General features: G+C 39.8%; 1 long non-coding RNA gene across 1 annotated transcript in view; it reads right to left on the minus strand.

The window, feature by feature from the left end:
* LOC116667139 overlaps positions 1 to 20,202 on the minus strand; it is a 36,348-nt gene that overhangs the window by 15,413 nt on the left and 733 nt on the right. The window contains exon 2 of the long non-coding RNA XR_004323906.1: positions 19,691 to 19,751. This is a non-coding gene — a long non-coding RNA (uncharacterized LOC116667139). The remainder of the gene's footprint in view (positions 1 to 19,690; positions 19,752 to 20,202) is intronic.

Genomic DNA, 20,202 nt, shown 5'->3' on the forward strand with positions numbered 1-20,202 from the left:
CCCAGGGGTCAAGGAGTCATCTTGATAGTCTTATTATTGAAGAAATACCTTCCATAAGGCTCTAGCTGCTATAGTGAGTAATTCCTCTGATGGATGTGGGCAAAGCCAACTGAAAGCCTTCTGGAAAGGATTCTCCATTCTAGATGCCATTAAGAACAAGCTTATGGGAAGAAGTCAAAATGTCAACATTAACAGGAGTTTGGAAGAAGTTGATTTCAACCCTCATGGATGCCTTTGAGGGATTCCAGACTCCAGTGGAGGCAGTAACTGCAGATGTGGTGGAAATAGCAAGTGAACTAGAATCAGAAGTGGAGCCTGAAGATGTGACTGAATTGCTGGAATCTCGGGATAAAACTTTTGCAGATGAGAAGTTGCTTCTTATGGATGAGCAACCAAAGTGATTTTTTGATATGGAATCTACTCCTGGTGAAGATGCTATGAAGACTTAAAATGACAACAAAGGATTTAGAATATTACATAAACTCAGTTGATAAAGCAGCAGTAGGGTTTGAGAGGATTGACTTCAATTTTGAAGGACATTCCACTTTGGCTAAAAATGCTATCACACAGCATTGCACACTACAGAGAAATCATTCATGAAAGGAAGAGTCAATTGATGTGGCAAATTTCCTTGTTGTCTTATTTTAAGAAGTTGCCACCCCAAACTTCAGCAACCACCACCCTGATTAGTCAGCAGCCATCAACACTGAAACAAGATCCTCCACCAGCAAAAAGATTACAAATCACTGAAAGTTCAGAGGATGGTTAACATTTTTTAGCAATAAGGTATTTTAAAATTAAGATATGTACATTGTTTTATTAAGACATAATGCTATTGCGCATTTAATAGACTACGTTATAGTGTAAATTCACTTTTCTTTATATGCACTGGAGAACCAAAAAATTTGTGTGACTCGCTTTATGCCATGGTCTCCAACAGAACCCGCAATATCTCTGAAATATGCCTGTAGTTAGCTTTCCTCTCCCTTGTTCCACTCATGACATTTGTCTGGTCCTGTTTTTTGAATGTACAACTCTTCACCACTAACCTGTAACTTCTAAGGATCGAAACTGGGTTTTGCATTTTCATATTCTCTTAGTGCCTTAGAACACTGTCTCAGTCAACAAATGACAGGAGCAATATGGTGTATTACTTGTTTTGTACAAATGAAGATATTACAAGTTAATAAGTTCTATATATTTATATTATTAAAAATGTTTTAAAATGAAGTGAAATTCAATTAATGGCGTATAGAATGGTGAATCCTTCCCCGAAGGTTTGCAACTGACTTTGCCTGCTTTAACGTGAGCAATTCAGTGGCATTTAGTACATTCATGATAGAACGCATCAACTCTCTGGTTCCAAAACATTTTTACCACCCCAAAAGAAACCTCTGCCCATTAAGCAGTTATTCTCTTGGCCCCTGGCAGGCAGTGATGTGCTTTCTGTCCCTATGGATTTAACTATTCTGGATATTTCATGTAAATGGAATCATATAAAATGAAAGCTTTTGTGTCTGGGTACTTTCACTTAGCACAATATTTTTAAGATTCATATATGATATATCACATGTCAATATTTCATTCCTTTTCATGGCTGAATAAATTAATTCTCTATATTTTATTTGTGTTGTCTTGCAGGTACATGTCATCTGCCTGATTTTACCATTAGATGGCACTACCTTCCTAAAAATTTCCCAGTCTGTCCCATACTAGTTAGTGAAATTAAACTGTGAAATTATATCAATTCAAGAACTAATTTCACTGCAAAGCCAATTGACGCCTAATAAATCTGACTTTATGGATGCTTTGACACTACAGCATACAACATGTTGTGGATCTGGTCACAATATACTGTTACAAGCAACAGCGACTTCCAGGTAAGTAGATACTACTTTTCAGATGTGTTTTTTAAAAATATCTATTTCATACTGAATTATTGTAACATGAATCTTTTTATTAAGCTGACAATAAACAATAATATCCCTGTTAGGACTGGAAAAACAAAATACTGTAGGGGATTTTGTAATGTCATTGTGAACCCTACATGATACTTGATTTGGTTTATAGACCTGGCTCCACCTATCAGCTAAAGGACCATCGACAAATTTCACTGGGCTTGCTTAACCGTCTAGAAAAAGATGAAAGTAAATTAGCACCTTCCTTCTGGGATTTTATGAGTATCAAATGAAAAATGTCTGAGAAAACACACTGTCATCTAAGGAGCACTATGTTAATTGTTCCTAATTTTGAAGACTTAAAAATTCATACTCATGGGTATTTATGCATAAAAATGTTATTCTCTTTAAGGTAGTCAGTGTAATTAAGCTCAGGACTTACCAGGAATTTTAACAGTTTAAAAATCAATTTGTTTAGTTCAGTGAAGTGAGGTAAATTTGACTTGATTGAAATAGATTTTAGTATGAGAAGCATTTGTCTTTTCTGGTGATAATAGTTCAGAGCTTCTTTGTACATTTAGTGCCCAAAAGAATTTGACCTATAATAACCCTTAAATATATAATGATAAATAAATGAGTTCTATTTCTTAAATTTCTCCTTGCTGACTAGAAGTTTCTTTAGGATAACAATAATTTTATTGTTTATTGAATTCTCATTACCAAACAATGCCTGACCATCAAAAACAAACAAACAAACAAAAACCCTCAAAAAAAAAACACAACAAAACCCATTCAAACCAAAAAAAGTGTTTATTGGATGCAAAATGGATAAATTAATAGATACAGATATTGCTACTAAAGATGCAGAAAATATAGGTTTAAAACAGTTTGTTGTTTTAAATTAACAGTTTATTCCAAAGTTATATGTTCTCCACTTGTTGACCTAGTTGCTTAATTAAAGCTGCCCAATCTGTAAGCATCTTTTGACAGATAAAATCAAAGTAAGTAGGTGGTGTTCATATGTAGGTTTATAAATGAGCCATGTGACCTAAATTTCTTAAAATGTAAGCAATACAGAGTTCTCTCCATGGGTATGAAGCACTGAGATTATGAAAACAGAATGAGCAGAGGCTTGGGGACAGATGGGTTAAGTGAGATAACACACACAAAGCATTCAACTCACGAGGGGGCTCCCAGCACCTTTGTGCTAGTTATGTAAAGGCCTCTCTGGGCGGATGCAGCCCGGCAGGCCTACAGTTTAGCAAACAGAGTGAGGACTGAATTTCTGTCCCCAGACTCCCTTTGGCGGCAACCTTGCACAATGAACAACCTGCAGAACTATTTTTGGAGGCCCTCGGGCTAGCTATTGTCATCAAGAGACATCACTGGAGGCATCACAGAGCAGTCAACCTCCCCAGCTTACCAGCGGATGCCTGGCAACACAGTAACCTGTCTGTGGCTTACTCACTCACTTGCAAAATGAGACAACGCTAATACTCACCTCACTGGGTCATTATGCAGACTGAATGAGCGAATGCATCTAAAACAGTGCATGGCAAATGTACATATTCCATAAAATGTTACATAATATTATCAATATAAGACTTGTTCCAATAACAGACAAGGCACAGCGGTATCCACTCTTTGAGGGTCTTGAGGCACGGGATTCAGGATGGTAAGGCTTTGAAGAGAGAGCCATGCTCTGCACAGAGCTCCCGGATGAGAGTGCTATGACTAAGTGGTCTTGCAGAGAAGTAGGAGAAGCCAAACCTAAAGAGTACTGTCCAGATTTAGGGGAGCGGAATTCTTCCTTTTTAACTCTGTGATCTCATTCACTACCTCTGTTCCAATGACTTCCATGTAGATGCTCAATACATATTTGTTGGTGAATTTATGAAGTAATTGGAAATGTCTACAGATCTTTGCTCTCCGTTCAGTGCTGCCAACTGGTTTGCTAGGACTGCTAGTTTATGCTGAAGTCAAATGAGGCAGTTTTCTCTATCTCTTCCCTAAGATGATAATTTATGACTCTTTTCCAAATACTGCAACATTCTTTTTTTAAACATTCCAGATTGAACTTTTAATTAATAATTTATCTAATTAAAGTATGGCTAATTGACAGTTTTATATTAGTTTCAGATGACATAGTGATTCAATATTTTAATAGTTTATACTCCACTTATAATTTTATTACAAAAAATGGCTATATTTCCTTGTGTTGTACAATAGATACTTGTTGCTTATTTATTTTATACATAGTAGTTTGTATCTCTTAACCTTCCACCCTTATCTTGCCCCTCCCCTCTCCCCTCTGGTAACTATTAATTTGTTCTCCACATCTGTGTGTCTGTTTCTGCTTTGTTATGCGCATTCATTTGTCTCTGTCACTGTACCCCCAACGATAGGAATGGTGCCTGACTTTTGGCTGGCAACTCGTGTATGTTTATTTTTAAGTGAGTGCCATGTCACTGCTGTTAATTTGAAGTCACAGTACACTTCGCTGAATGACAGTTTTGCTCATATTTAACTTGTGCATTTGTTTTTGTTTTATAATCATGCAAGAGCTAAAGACCTACAGAGCTCATAGCTAACATTTTTATAGGTACTAAAACAGCCAGCACTATGATCAAAATAATTCAAGCTGAGCTTGGTGATGGGGAAAACTCTGAGAAGTTTTTTACTCCTTTAAAAGGGGTTCCCACATTCCTCAAATGGTGTATAAGAAACACTGAGAGTATCTTGGGCTATCTGCCCTTTTTTTTTTTCAATTAATAAAGAAAATGGGAGTTAAACATTAAACACCTGAGTCCCACTACTTTCTAGCTGTGTGATCTTGTACAAATTACTTATCATCACCTGCCTATAGTTTGAGAGGACTGAATGAGATCATGCTTGAAAGGAGCTTAGTACGAGGTGCAGGCAGGTAAGGTTCTCAAGGAACTGTTCTACATTTTGCTAATTGTCTTGGGAGGCAGGGAGTAACACTGAATCCTTCTCAAAGCACCATATCCTTTCCTCCAAAACAGTTACTGCAGCTGGAAGTTCCGTATTTGAAGAATCATATAATTGAGTTTTCCCTCCTGAAATGTCAGGAGCTGTGTTTTGCTCACTCTTGCTCTCTAGCGTTCTCATCTCACAGACTCAGCGGAAACAGCGGTGTAAGTTCTAACACTAAACACAAGGGGGTAGCATTCTGCCACCCATCCCCACCTGGGCTCCACTCAGAAACCTGATTTTCAGAAAGTGCTTTTTTAAGCCTATCTTAGTCAAGGAAGCAAATTCATCATTCCTTTAAGACTCAGGCTTACTGTTTTTCTTCACTGTCTTGCCTTCTGTAGAAATAAAAATGAAGTCTAAAAGCCTGACTTATATTTGTATTCAGGACATGTTAATGAGTTTACACAACAAAATATTTAAACTAAAGCTGGCTATCCCTCTCTATTGGGTAAAAAACGATATTGCACATAAGGTGATTATATGTGCTCTCTTAAACACTGATTTGCTCTGTTAGTCATTGTGGATTCTTTCCAAAGGAAATTGCTAACCCCGAATACTCTATTCCATAAATATTTACTGAATGCCTTCTACATGCTAGGGATTTTTCTCAGCGCTGGGGATTTAATGGAAGACAGACCAAGATTGTATCTTTGCATTTAGACTGGTGATGTCCTGCCAGGAAAGGGAGGGAGCAATATACCCGTTTGCAGAGGCTCGACACCCTTGAAAGAAAATCTTAGAAATCTTAGATCTGTTAAGGTGGAAGAGGATTTAGAGATTATCTAATGGAAACTCAGATGCCTAAGTTAACTAATTTATTTGTTATTTATTTATTAAATAAATAAATAAAATAGGCAAGGTGGGGACTACTATTAAGTGATGAGCAGGAGTCCAATTTAAAGACCACTCTCTCCCAAACAGTTCAGACTAGAATTATCTTCTCTCTTTTTTTAATTTTAAATATTTATTTATTTATTTATATTTGACATACAGTCAATTTACAATGTTGTGTTAATTTCTGGTGTATAACATAGTGGTTCAATTACACATTTATATTTATTCCTTTTCATACTCTTTTTCATTATAGGTTATTACAAGGTAGTGAATATAATTCCCTGTGCTATACAATAGAAACTCACTGTTTATCTACTGTATATATAGTAGTTAGTACCTGCAAATCCCTAACTCCCAATTTATCCTTCCCCACCCCCTATCCGCTCTGGTAACTGTAAGTCTTTTTTCTGTCTGTGAGTCTGTTTCTGTTTTGTAAACAAGTTCATCTGTGTCCTTTTTTTTGGTTTTCACATATAAGTGCTATCATACGGTATTTTTCTTTCTCTTTCTGGCTTACTTTGCTTAGTATGATGATCTCCAGGTCCATCTATGTTGCTGCAAATGGCATTATTTTATTCTTTTTTATCTCTGAGTAATATTCCATTGTATAAATATACCACAACTTCTTTCTCCAGTCATCTGTTGATGGACTTTCAGGTTGTTTCCATGTCTTGGCTATTGTAAATAGTGCTGCTATGAACATTGGGTGCATGTATCTCTACGAATTAGACTTTCTTCCAGATATATGCCCAGGAGTGGGATTGCTGGATCATAGGTAAGTCTATTTTCAGTTTTCTAAGGAATCTCCATGCTGATTTCCATAATGGCTGTACCAAACTACATTCCCACCAGCAATGTAGGAGGGTTCCCTTTTCTCTACACCCTCTGCAGCATTTATTGTTTGTGGACTTTTGAATGATGGCCATTCTGACTGGTGTGAGGTGATACCTCATTATTGTTTTGATTAGCATTTCTCTGATAATTAGGGATATTGAGCATTTTTTCATGTGCCTATTGGCCATTTGTATGTCTTCATTGGAAAAATGTTTGTTTAGGTCTTCTGCCCATTTTTGGATTGGGTTATTTGTATTTTTGTCATTGAGTTGTATGAGCTGTTTGTACGTTCTGGAAATTAAGTCTTTGTCAGTCGCATTGTTTGCAAATATTTTCTCCCTTTTCCCTCAATATACACACACACATGCACACACACCCCTTCTCCTAAAGTCACCGAACAGAAAGAACCACACTAGGGAAGGTGGATTCAGAGAACTAGAGGGATGAGGGGGCAAGACAAGTCACCTTGTTCTCCAGCCCACCCCTCCCCAAGTATTTTTTTCTTTTTCTTTTTCTTTTTCTTTTTTTTTTTTAATGGACGTACTGGGGATTGAATCCAGGACCTCATGTATGCTAAGCACGTGCTCTACCTTTGAGCTATAACCACACCCCGACCCCAAATATTTTTTGAAACAAACCTGTTCAACTCAAACTGTGCTAAATATTGAACAATGCAAGACCACAACATGAACAGTGACCAAGGGCTAAGGTATAGGTGAGGTCACTGTTTTCCTCTTTCCTCAGAGAATTTTCTAGGCCACTAAGGGAGCTTCCCTTTCTGATCTGGTTCTTCTAAGCCTTCTGTCAGATTTCAGGAGGAAGGGCCTGGCCCACAACCATCTCAGGGGCCATCAGACGAGAAGTGAGATTGGCTAGCCGTGTCTTCCTCCCTTGTCGTTTGTGAGTGTGACAAGGATGTGAGATTGAGGCAGTCTCTGGGGCCAGACTTTTACAAGGGAATTCGGGTATTGATTTTTCATGAGAAGCCAGAAATCCGAAGTTTCATGGGAAAACTCCCAATTTTAGAAAGCTGCCAATGAATAAGAATTACCTAAATGCTGTGAAGGCCAACCCGAGCTCATCTGAGAGCTAAATTTGCCTCATTGTCCAGTAGCTTAACCTCCAGCCTAATTACATCCTCTGATTTTACAGATGAAATAACAGGCTCAGAGACGTTAATGACTTGCCCAACATCACCACATCATCTGTAATTTTTCCACTTACTCAATAAAATAGCTGAAAAAAGTGGAGGAAATGGCTGACAACTAGTGAGACAACTATTGGTGACTTAAAATAAAAGGTTAGGTGTGACATGAGCCATCTGCTTGGCAATGTTGGTGCTGAAACAATTCAAAAGAGTATGATTGATGCTGACAACGAATGCAGTGCCTAATGTGGAAGGGGAGGGTGTAGCTCAGTGGTAGAGTGCGTGCTTAGCATGCACAAGGTCCTGGATTCAATCCGCAGGACCTCCACTGAAAAGTAAAAATAAAATTAATTTAAAAATACATAAATAAACCTAATGTGGAAAATGATGATTATTGCAGAGGGGATAGTGAGAAGACAAAAGATGCACTACTCTGGTTGCCATCGGGAACCGGCAGGCACCATGATGATGCTCTCAAATGCGAGGCAGTAACTATGATGACAACAGTATATTGGAAAACAGCTGCAGGATCACATATCAAGAAATTCTGGGCAAGTCAGGCATTCTGTTATTTCATAAACCTAATAAGAGGAGCGTGTACTGATTTCACTATTAAATTAAGGGGGGAAATGGCACAGTATCACACAGGAAATGCAGTAAACACGGAGGTATGGTGAAGGAGCTCAAACAAGCGAGGAAGGATGAAGGAATGAGGGAACATTCAAGCGAAGGCAGTTGGAATTTCAAACTCTGGGGCCATTTCAAATGCACCCAGTGGTCATTTCATGGAACTGGTGACTAAAAATGTTTTGGTACCATTCAAGAAAGTGCTATTTCTTTGATTGTTCATGACACGTAGCTGGTTCTGGTGCCAAACTGACACTCCGAGAGGAGAGCCACGTGCTGACTAAATGATGTCACCATCTGGTTTGGCCAAGTCATGTTCACTTCCCATTTACCATCTCCAGATTCTGTCAGGGCAGAGTGGGTGTCTGAGTTGTTCATGCTTACACTCCCAGCTCAGTTCCTGGCACCCAAAAGGCCCTCAATAACTGTTTAGGTTGACTGAATTGGCTCAGCTGGACCTGAAGAATCAGAAGCAATTGGAAGGGAGCTTAGAGCTAGTTCTCGTCCTCCTCCCTCACCCTCACCCCTCGCAGCACGACATCATACCCTCCTCTCCCACGTCCACTTCCATCAGTGCTGGGAAGTACAGTGTAGCCAGATCTACACTGCAGCCAGATCTAATTCAATAATCCTGCCTTAGATCCTTTCCAGATGATGCCTAATGTCAAATAGATTGTCATAATGTTCTTAGCCAAAAGCCTATACTTTTAAAATGAGATTACATGGGACTCATGAGTTTTAATATAACCATAATAAATATTAATAATGTATGCTGTATAATCAATTGGCATTCTACCCTAAAAAGCTCAAACTCATTTCTTATTGTGATAAATTTGTACTTACAGATAAACATTAATAAATCTTTTTTCATAAGAGGCAAAACAACCTTTTAGCTTCATAAAAGTTTCTCAGCAACAATGTGATCCAGCTCCACTAGGCAGGAGGAGCCATGGGCTTAGGAATTTCAGATCACCTGTCACCAATCTAACTCTGGAATGGAGTGTAATTTCCGAATGCACACTCTCACCATCCAAAATTTCTCACTTGTCTACCTCAGGGACCTCCACACCTTGACAATTTTGGATCCTTTTAGCCATTCACTCATCCAGTAACTGAGTTCCTAACATATACCAGGAACCATGCGAGGTGCCAGAGACACAATGATGAACACAGTGAATATGGTCCCTGTTCTCACTGAGGCCTTAGCTTAGAGCCAGATAGAATGAAAGCAAACAGCAACAAAAATTCAAATTGCAATAAAAAGTATGAAGGGGAAAAAAGTGATAAGATGGAGAGTAATGGAGGAGGGAGATTGAGTTTAAATAGAATGGTTTTTGAAGACCTCTGGGAAGGTGATATTTAACCTGAGGTCTTTGCAAAAACAATGAAGAGCTTCCCAGGCAGAAGGAAGAACAAATGCAAAGACCTCTGCCTCCTTGGCTTGATGCTAAGAAAAACAAAACAAAACAGACATGGAGAAGATGACGTAGAGACAGGCAGGGGTGTGACATTCTTACAGGCCATGGTCAGCAGAGGCCAGATCAGTGCTTCGGAAGCCATAGAGAAATTGTAAGCTGGAAGGCAATATGATGTCATTTAAGTATTGAGAAAAACATTCTTGGTGTTCTAATGAGAATGGAGTGGCAGAGGCTAAGAGCAGAAACAAGTAGAAGGGTTAGGGGGCTATGGCGGGAGTAGGCAAGAGAAGGTGGCAGGTTGGATTCAGGTGTTGGCAGTGCAGATGGAAAAAGTGAGGCAGATTTTGAGATATACTTTGACGAGATAATTGGCAGGACTTGCAGATGGTTGATGTAGGGGGTAAGGGACGGCTCTCAGATTTCTGGCACGATGAATGGAATGGATTGGGAGTCCAGTGCAACAAGACCATAAAGCAGAGCTGCTCTCCTTAAAGAGGGAGAAAAGGAAAAGGGGAGGGCTGGTTGGGTCCTGTCTACGTGGGCGCCTTCCCCCTTTCCAACGGCCCTTGGTCTTCCTGGAATACGTAGGTTACGATTCTCAAATTTTAGGGTGCTGATCTATTTGGGAAGCTTGTTAATATACCGGGTCCTACAAGCAGTGTTTCTGGAGCAGAGCACTTGGAGCAGATATAGACCAGAAAGTCAACGTGGATGGTTCCCACTAATGTCTGGCTGGATGTCTGGTTACAAAATCCACTACTTCCCACTAACCTTCAGATTAGTTGGAAACACTCTAAAGCAACTGGTAAGCAGTTTGCTGGCAGACTTATGGCTTCTATAAATTTATAAAAATAAAGTAGCCTTAAAATATAGAAACAAAACAACAGCCTTTTTTTTCACTTTGTGCTTTTCTATTCTTCACACTCTACTGAAATAAAACACAACCAATGGCTATTATTTATAGTGCTAGGAACTCTGAATGGTTCTCCCAGTGGTTGGTATGAATTGTACTTTCTCAGTGTTGTTATCACGGCATATCTATAACCATGATAACCAATTAATATGAGTATAAATAGGAAAGAAACAGATACAGTAGTATCCAGTATGTGTTCATTTTTGTACCACTTAAGATATACTCTAGCATAGAAGCTAAAAAGGTATTTGGCCATTGTTTATTTACCTTGGTGCTTTATTTATTCGGATTGGCTTTACCCTCACCAAATATTTTCAATTTGCACTTTCTGAATTTATCAAAATGAAAAAAGGTGAAGCAGAAACTTGCTAATTAATCCATTAAGAAGATCAACACAGATAGTCAGAAATGGTAAATCAGCCTCAAATAAAGCTGGTTAATTTTTTTTTCAAAGTTTAATCAGTCTCCACTGTGTTTCTGATGTAAGCAGGTGAGCTATCTAGCAGGAACCATGCATCCCTTCAAATGACTTACAGCAGCAGTGCAGTCCTGCTGTGAGCAGATCCTGCTCATTATCACTCACTCTTCTCTCAAAAGAGAATGTTTCTGCTCCGCTGGTGTACACCTCTCTCCTGTCTCTGAAATGTTATCACACTTAAGTGACTCATGTGGCCCCCACTACATCCTGCTTAGCAATAAGCTGCGCGTCTTATCTCCCCTACTAGACCTTGCAGACATTCCCCAAGGTCCAGTCCTTGCCCTCCTGCTCTGGTTTCATCTCAGCTCTGTTGCACTGAAGACTTTTCAAGCCTTATCTCTAACTTTGACCTTTTCCCTTGGCCTCTGACCTAAATTTCCAACAGCCTGCTGGGTATTTCACTCCCATCTCAAGCTCCATGTGTCATATATTGAATAGTTTATCAACTGCTACCTCTTAACTCCTCTCTCTGTTAATGATCACCATCCTCCCAGTTGGAGGCACGCATGCTCCTCATGCCTCTTTCACTCCATATCTAATCAGTCCCTTTGTCCTATTGATTTTCTCTGTTCTCATCAAAATGACTTATTTACTCACTGCCAAATACACCTTGCACTTTCCCACTGCTAATACTTCTACCTGCAGTTTCACCTACTGTGGGAGCCTTCCTACCTGCATTTTGAAGTGCTCCAGTGAGTTCCAGCCCCACCTATAAAGTCAGCCTTCACCTGGGCAGCTTCTGTCCCAAGTGTTTAACTTCTCTTCTGAATTCTAACAAGTGTTGACTTCCTTTATCAAATTGATTATGCACTTTTTCTTTCTGAAATGTACAGTTGTGGTGAAGGTGTTCTTGAAATCTTTTACTGTTATTCAACTTCTCTCATTTGCACGGCTACCTATACTTCAGTTAGATTACAAATTTCTTGAAGACAGGAACCCTGTCTAAAAATACAGTGGTACCATGCACAGGCTAGATACTCCAAAATACTGGCTGATTTGTTTTCATTGAATTTGATATTCTGAGCATTCTGATGATAGAAATGGAGAGACACGCACTGCAGTTCAGTTGGCAATTTAGTCGCTCATTAAATTGGTCCATTAAACACAAATAATCTCTTTTCTGATAGATCGCTCGCAACACTTGTTTCCCCTCTTGAGTAACTGAAAAGGGCATAATAGGATGATAAAAACTGGGGGAAAAGACTTCTGACAGATATTTTGCAAAAACTTCTCTTTATACTATTATAAGGTAAATAGATCTGCAGACATTGTGAATTTATATTAGTTATCTCTTGGTTAAATAATGCTGCATGACAAACCACCATAACCCCTCAGTGGCTACAGTAAGAAACCTTTATTTCTGTGTGTGAGTGTGAGTGTTGGCTGGGCAACTCTGCTGACCAAAGTTGGTCTTGGGGGGCTCACCTGTGCCCCCGAAACCTCCCGTAGGACTATCAGCCAGCTTTGCTAACCTTAGCTTAGCCACCTCCCTGGTGTCTGTGGCTTTGGCAGGTGTGACTGAACAGACTGAATTTGGCCCCATGTGTTCACTCATCTTCCAGCAGGTTAGCTCAGGCTCGTTCTCATGGTAAAGCTCACATTGCCAAGAATACAGAATCAGGTAGAGAATCCCAGCTGTTTTTGCAGTCAGTCTGCCTCCGGGTTAGACAGACGTGGTTTCATACACTAGCACAGTTTTCTAGTTGCACAATATTGGGCAATTTATATAACTACTCTGAGCCCCTTTCCCCTCAATTGGAAAATAGGTCCTGTAAGAATCAGATGAAATATATACACAGGGCCTGGGACACCACAGGAACTCAGTAAATATCAATGAGTTCCTCACAACTCTCCCCCCCCGCTGTTCAGAGAAGGGAAAAAGGAGTCCATCAGCTCTTGATGTTGCCAGAGAAGAGGTTCTTGTCTTGCACAGGAAAGAGTTCAAGACTGAGGCATAGTAGAGGGAAAGGAAGTTTATTCAGGGAGATACACACTCCATAGACAGAGTGCAGGCCGTTTCAGAATGCAGGAGAGAAAGCAATCAGGAGATGCCGGCTTGTTAGTTTTTATGTGCTGGGTAACTTCATATGCTAATGAGTAGGAGAATTATTCCAACTGCTTTGGGGAAGGGGCGGGGATTTCCAGGAACTGGCCCCCCTACCTACTTTTTGACCTTTTATGGTCAGCCTAGGAACTGTCATGGTACCTGTAGGTGTGCTGTGAGGCTCAAGGTCTACTGGAAATCGAATCTTCCACCATCTTGGTTCTAATCAGTTTCTTGTGTCCTCAACTGTTGTGTCATTCTTTCAAGGATTGTGCTCTGCCCCCTTCCCTCCTGTCTCACTAACATCAGGAAAATTAAATAATTTTATTTAAATTGGATTTGGAAAAACTAAACCCAAATGCATACTTCAGAAAAAACTGACATAAAAGTTTGAGCATTATTTGGTGTAGCCACTTTGGAAAACAGTGTGGAGATCCCTTAAAAAACTAAAAATAAGAGTTACCATTTGAACCAGCAATCCCACTCCTGGGCATATATCCAGAGGAAACTCCAATTCAAAAAGATACATGCACGCCAGTGTTCATAGTAGCACTATTTATAATAGCTAGACATGGAGGCAACCTAAATGTCCATTGACAGATGACTGGATAAAGAAGTTGTGGGATATATTATATAATATAATTATATATATATAATGGAATACTACTCAGTCATAAAAATGAATGAAATAATGCCATTTGCAGTAACATGAATGTACCTAGAGATTACCACACTAAGTCAGACAGAGAAAGACAAATATATGATATCACTTTTATGTGATATGAGACTCACAGACATAGAAAACAAACTGGTTACCAAAGGGGAAAGGGAGTGGGGGAGGGATAAATTAAGAGTTTCGGATTAGTAGATAAAAACTACTATCTATAAAAATAGATAAACAACAAGAATTTACTGTATAGCACAGGGAACTACCTTCAATAGTTTGCAATAACCTATAATGAAAAAAGAATATTAAAAGAATATATATATGTATAACTGAATCACTATGTTGTATACCAGAAACTAACACAAAATGGTAAATCAACTACAATCAATTTGAAAAAAAGTTCAAACAATAATTTGAAAGATTTTAAAGAAATTAACTGGGAAACAAAGCTCAATATTATTAAAATCAGCAGGACCTGTGTGCTGTTCCTATGGGATCAAAAAAGGGTCGGTCACAAAATCTGTGGGTCAGACCATGGGGAACTTCCCACTGTTTTTTGGTCAAACTCCACTGACGGGGTGACAAAACCAGCAGCTTTTCTCTCTTCCCCACATGCTTATCCCAGATGTGTTCCCAGAAGGAGTCCTAGCTGGGTCAGAGAGCTCTCAAACTGCATAGCAGCTCTGGACTAGGGAGACACAGTCCTGGGTTAGGTGTAGGGTTATCATGGGTCTTCCCAAGGTTGCTGACTTTGTTCAAGTCAAATGCTTCATAAATACTAATCGATTCAATATATGAGAGGAAGAACAACAGAGGTGACAACAAAGTGATGCATAACTATATTCACTCATTCCACAAAGATTTACTGAAGTGTTCCTACTCTGTCAACATTGGGGGAATAGTAAATGAGACAGAGAAGCTTCCTGCCATCAATAGCCTGCACTCTATGTGGTCCAGGGAGGAGTGTTTGTATTTGTTATATTTTCAGCTAATATTTTTAATTTAGCTCTACTGGGGTATAATTGACAAATAAAAATTAAATATATTTAAAGTGTACAATGTGATGATTTGATATATGTATACATTGTGGGATGATGAACACAATTAAGCTGCTTAAAACATTCATCAGCTACCATAGTTACCTTTGTGTGTGTGTGTGTGTGTGTGTGTGTGTGTGTGTGTGTGTGTGTGGTGAGAACATTTAAGATCTACTTGCTTAGCAAATTTCAGTATACAATACAGTATTGTTAACCATGGTTACCATGCTGTACATTAGATCCTCAGAACTTACTCATCTTATCACTAAAAGTTTATACCCTTTGTCCAACATCTCCCCATTTCCCACGCCACCCAGGCCTTGGCAAACAGCATTCTATTCTCTGCTTCTGTGAATTTAAAACTTTTTTAGACTTCACATCTTAGTGAGATTATAATATTTGTTTTTCTGCATCCAGCTTACTTCACATAGCACGGTGACCTCTAGTTTCATCCATGTTGTTGCAAATGGCAGGAGCTTCTTTTTCAAGACTGAATAATATTCCACTTTATGTTTATAGATCACATTTTCCTTATCCACTCATCCGTCAACAGACAGTTAAATTGTTAAGTTAAGCCATATCTTGGCTACTGTCAATAATTCTGTATTTCTGTATTAAGTATGCATTGGCTAGTGTGCTAGGTACTTCACAAGTAGATACCTTATCTAACCTTTACAATAGTCCTAGAAGGAAGTTGGTGTTGTTATGCTCATTTCATTAATGAAGAAACTGGACTTTTGAGTTGACATGCAACATACCCAAAGTCACCTAGTTAGCAAGAGGTGGAGCTGGCCTTGTACTCATATATGCCTGATGCCAGAGTCTGAATTCTTAACCACTGTGGACAGGAGATGGGTGGAAAGGCTTGCTATATTTGTTTTATTTTTCTTTTTTTCTAATTTATTTTTATTAGAACAATTTTCAAACTTAGAAAAATGTTAAAAACATTATACAGTGAACCCATATACTGCTTCCTAAACTCTAGATTAACATTTTACTAAATTGCTTTTATCACCTAACTGTTCCTCTCTCCATTCCTCCATCCAATCATTAACTCATCTTATTTTTTGATGCCTTTCAAAGGAAGTTACAAACATAAGTAGAAGTCGGAGTCTGAATTGGGATGTGAAGGATGTTATCAAGTCTATGAAGGCAGAATTGAGAAAGCAAGGGGAATTCCCATTACGGGGAACAATGTGGATAAAAGAATAGAGCCAGAAATGTGTGTGATGACTTCACAGAACAACATGCAGGAGACTGTGACAGTTAAGTGTTGGGGAATATGATAATGAAAAGTGGAACGAAGCTTGGATGGAAGAGGACTTTGGCCAACCAGCAGAGGAATTCCTTTCCAATGAAAGTAAATTTGGAATGGGGAGAGAATAGCTCAGTGGTAGAGTGCATGTTTAGCATGCATGAGGTCCTGGGTTCAATCCCTCAGTACCTCCATTAAAAAAAAAAAAAATCTAATCACCTCCCCTCAACCTCTGCCAAAAAAGTAAAGTAAATGGGAGAAACAGGAACTACCAGCACCAAGAGTATCAGGAAGATTAGCTGTATAGATGGGCATGAGGAAGGAAGTAATGGAAGTGCAGTGGTTCTAGTGATGGACCTGAGACAGGAAGGAAGGGGGCAGGGCACAGCCGTTCAAGGAACAACGCAATAATTGTCATCAAAATGGCAGAAGATCCAACCCCTCATGAGGCCTTGAGGCTCAAGATGGCGGGAGATTTGAGTTCTAGTAGACTTTGAGCTTCATTATACGCCCACTGTATTAGCATGGTGAATAACACGCCCACAGGCACCATGGCAGCTCCAAGGCTAACCATAAAAGGTCAAAGAGTGGGCAATGGCCAACTTCCTGGAAATCCCAGCCCTTTCCCCAGGGTAGTTAAAATGGTCTTCCCACTTGTTAGCATATGAAGCTACTGAGCTCATAAAAACTGGCAACACGGTGCCTGGTGGCCTCCTCTCGCTCCCTCATCTTTGAAGATGGCCTGCACTCTATGTCTATGGAGTGTGTAACTACTTTTACTCTAATCTGAGCACCCAACCCCCACACCTCGTGGCCTTTCTCTTGCCTTATGAAACAGCCTACACTCTATGCAGTATGTATCTCTCCAAATAAATCTACCTTTACTCAACTGTGGCTCGCTCTTGAATTCTTTCCTGTGTGAAGCCAAGGACTTACACTTACGGGGAACTCAACTGAGACCTGGGACACAGTCCTCCTCACTCCCTACATCCGCTTTTCCTGCATCAGACCCATGAGGCACTCTGAGGCTGGAGAGGAGTGAGAATAAATGGGCGAGAACAAAATGATCAGGAAGATGTAATATAGAGAACTTGTTTTAGTGTTGCTTAAATCCAAAAACAATACTTGCTAGGATATAATAATTGTTCAGAACAATGCAATCTAAATTTCTTTTTTCCTAAAAATGTTTTTCAACTGTGATTTTCGGAGAATCCCTTAACTTGATGGAGCTTCATGAATAAGTGAACACCCACGTTCTGCAAATGTTGAGGTGGTCAGGTGCTGTGCCAGTGGCTTTTTTTTTTCATGTTTGTCATCTTGTGTAATCCTCACAAACCCACAGAGTAAGGCACTACTGCCTCTCTAAACTACTGGTTCTCATCGGGTGGTGATTTTTGCCCTCCGGCTCAGGGGACATCTGGCAATGTCTGAAGACAACTGTGACCATCATGACTGGGAGTGTTATTACTGACATCTAATGGCTAAAGGCTGGGGATGTTGCTAAACATCTTGCAATGTGCAAGGCGACCCCATGACAAAGATTTATCACGTCCAAAAGGTCATTACTGCAAAGTGGAGAGTCTAACCTAATTAGCACAGAGGCTGAGATAAGCAGCTGCTGAAACCATATTTTCTGAGAGGTACTATTGACCTAATTTTATAGATGAGGCTGAGGAAGGATAAAACATTTCCCAAGTTCATCCTGCTAAGAAGTGACAAAAAGGGGATTTTTATTTTGGTCCCATAATTCCAAATCTAGTGTCTTCCATTATACCAATTCTCCACGAAGAAGAAAAATGAGTTAAAATGATTCCATAGTTCAAGTCATTCTCTCCATGAGAGAATTTTAGCCCCAGAGACCAAGGCCGTGATGACAGAGAAGAGAAACAGGAAGTTTGGGGGGGAGCTCCGAGCAGATCACAATGACAACTTTAGTTCCTGATGGGGTTAACATTTGAAGTGATAGGGTGAGGAGGATTTCAGTGACAATATCCACTGGGGATCTGGCAACAAGAATTGGTGTTCAGAGAGAGGTCAGAATTGGAAATGCACTGCCCAGGACAGCGGCTGTTAGCTATAGTCATGACCAGGGGGACGGTATATGGGTGACGAAAGGAGAGCAGAAAAATAGGGGCTGAATTCTAAGAAAACCTTCTCAAGGAAAAGGAACCGAGGAAGACAACAAAGAAAATGGGATCTAAAAGGTGCCCACAGAGGGGTGGTGGGTATAGCTCAGTGGTAGAGTGTGTGCTTAGCATGCAGGAGGTTCTGGGTTCAATCCCCAGTACTGCCACTAAACAAACAAACAAACCTACCTAATCCCCCACCCCTGCCAAAAAACCTAAAAATAAAATAAACAATTGCTTTAAAATCAATAAAAAATAAAAGGTGTCCACAGGATGTGATCTTATTAAAGAAGTCAGAAGGAACAGGAGTTTGAGAAGGTTATTCACAAACCACTGTTTCTTGCTGTCCCAGGAAGAATTTCACAACTTCACATTCTAGGTCTTGCCCTCATTTGCATAATTGACAGCATAAAATACTTGCATCTTTTTTATGCTGTTTGTAGTTATCCTTAGAATCTTTGTTAGCCATGGAAATAAACCTTCAAATTCTATTTAGGTAAAAGCCTCAAGTTTCCACCCCCCACCCTCAACCTTCAGGTAATCCCCAGTCTGACCTGGACACCCCCAAATGTTTCTTATCTGAAGCCAATGTTCTCGTTTCTCTCTGCTGAGTCCACACATCCTTGTTTGACCAAATAAAAGGAACAAACAATTCCTTCCATAATGGATGTACCCTAAGGTGTCAGGCTTCTGAGAATCTCATCTGAAAATGGATTCTCCTGAACCATGGTGCAATGTGATTTTAGTTAACACACTCATTTATTGGATACAAATGGTAGGGATATGACGTAGTATGCTGTGCCTCCAGGCCAGAACAGTACAGGTAGTGCCCAGCTCAGGGTAGGGAGGGAGAGGCCACGGGAGGGGCTGGAGCACAGATATTAAATGGTAGTTGAGGTACCAGAGTAGCTGATCACATCAGCAAGAGTTATTTAACTAATAATGCTGCAACTGTAGTACCTTGTCCCCCCAACTTCGTAAATATAAAATGACTAGCACTAAGACACCAACAATCTGAATTTAATTAAACCTGAATCTTAATTAAAATTTAAACATAAAGAGCCACATTTCATAGCCATTTGGGACTATAGACCACTTCCACCACTGCAGGAAATTCTATCGGACAGTGCTGTTTGGGAGAAATGCTGCCTTTTCCCTTTCCTCCCTGGTTGGATTCCAAGGCAAGCAGTGGGGTGTCTCCTCCCCTCCCCAGCTCCTCCGACCCTCCCGAACTCAGAAGAAGGAGATTCCTTTCCTTTTCCCATCTTCCCTTTCTCTGCCTCCACATGGCCCACCCATGACACCAGCTTGTTCAACAACCTTGAGGGGTTTATTTGCAGCCCCCAAAGGGGAGGCAGATGGAAATGACCTGATAGAGTCAGTATCAGCGTCATCGACAATCCAGAATTACTCACCTCACAAGAGATGAACAGCACTCTGCCTGTGGTAGAGTCAGCCAAACTACATCTGAACACTCTGAGAATTAAAAACAAACACACACACACAAAACACAAACACAGAGCATTTAATCACATAAAGTAATTGCTTCGGACTTTGCTAGAGCCTCTGTAACTGCTCACTTAGCTAGGTAGAGGAAAGCACGTGAGATTTCTTTCAATTTTTCAAAACTTTTAAAAAGAAGACACCTGGGCTTATTTGCCACCCCAAACAATGTTTAACTAAGAGGAGTATTTTTCTGCTAAAGTATTCAGGCCTTTAACCTAAAGGCCTTCACAGATGAGAGCTCAGGGCTCACCCCCGCCTCAACATCTTAAGTCCATTTTCAGTGCTAATGAATTCTTTTACAAGCCCTATTTGCTAATTCTTTTCTGTATTTTAGACACAGATTCACTAACCATTACTTAGAGGTAGCCCAGAGGTTTTTGCAAGGGAAAAGAGGACCTCAATCCAGATTTATAGTTGAAGA

This window comes from Camelus ferus, chromosome 11 (assembly GCF_009834535.1).
Source record: "Camelus ferus isolate YT-003-E chromosome 11, BCGSAC_Cfer_1.0, whole genome shotgun sequence".
Classification (NCBI taxonomy): domain Eukaryota; kingdom Metazoa; phylum Chordata; class Mammalia; order Artiodactyla; family Camelidae; genus Camelus; species Camelus ferus.